Raw genomic sequence first — 464 nt, 5'->3', positions numbered from 1 at the left:
CTTCGATAACCAGCCACGGGTACCCGCTTTGGTGCTAAGTTTTGTCCTTCTCGTTGAGAAGAGTCAAGATCAATAACAATGGGTTGATCCATATCGTCAATCATGATATTCGTCAGATTGCTGTCGTTGTGAACAATGCTCAAAGAATGTAAATAACGGATCGCATTTTCGATTCATTCGAGACAGAGATCTTTGTCGAAGGGCGTGGCGGCTTGCAATCTCTTCCCAAGAGTCAACTTGCATTTGACGAAACACAGATTCCTGATGCGGTCACCGCTCACGACGCATCCAAGATACTAAGTCACATTGCGATGCGGATGCTTCTTCGAAAGCTCGCATAAATGGATTCCGTGCAATATCAGTTAGCTAAGCTGCAGAGATACTGGGGTATCGCTATAAATTAATAAGTTTAGTTCCTTAATATAACGTGGTTAATAAGCGAGTCGCGCAGACAAGCGAGTCGC

This window comes from Beauveria bassiana, assembly GCF_000280675.1.
Source record: "Beauveria bassiana ARSEF 2860 unplaced genomic scaffold BBA_S00039, whole genome shotgun sequence".
Classification (NCBI taxonomy): Eukaryota; Fungi; Ascomycota; class Sordariomycetes; order Hypocreales; family Cordycipitaceae; genus Beauveria; species Beauveria bassiana.
The sequence above is the reverse complement of the archived record's forward strand: the minus strand, read 5'-3'. Positions refer to the sequence as shown.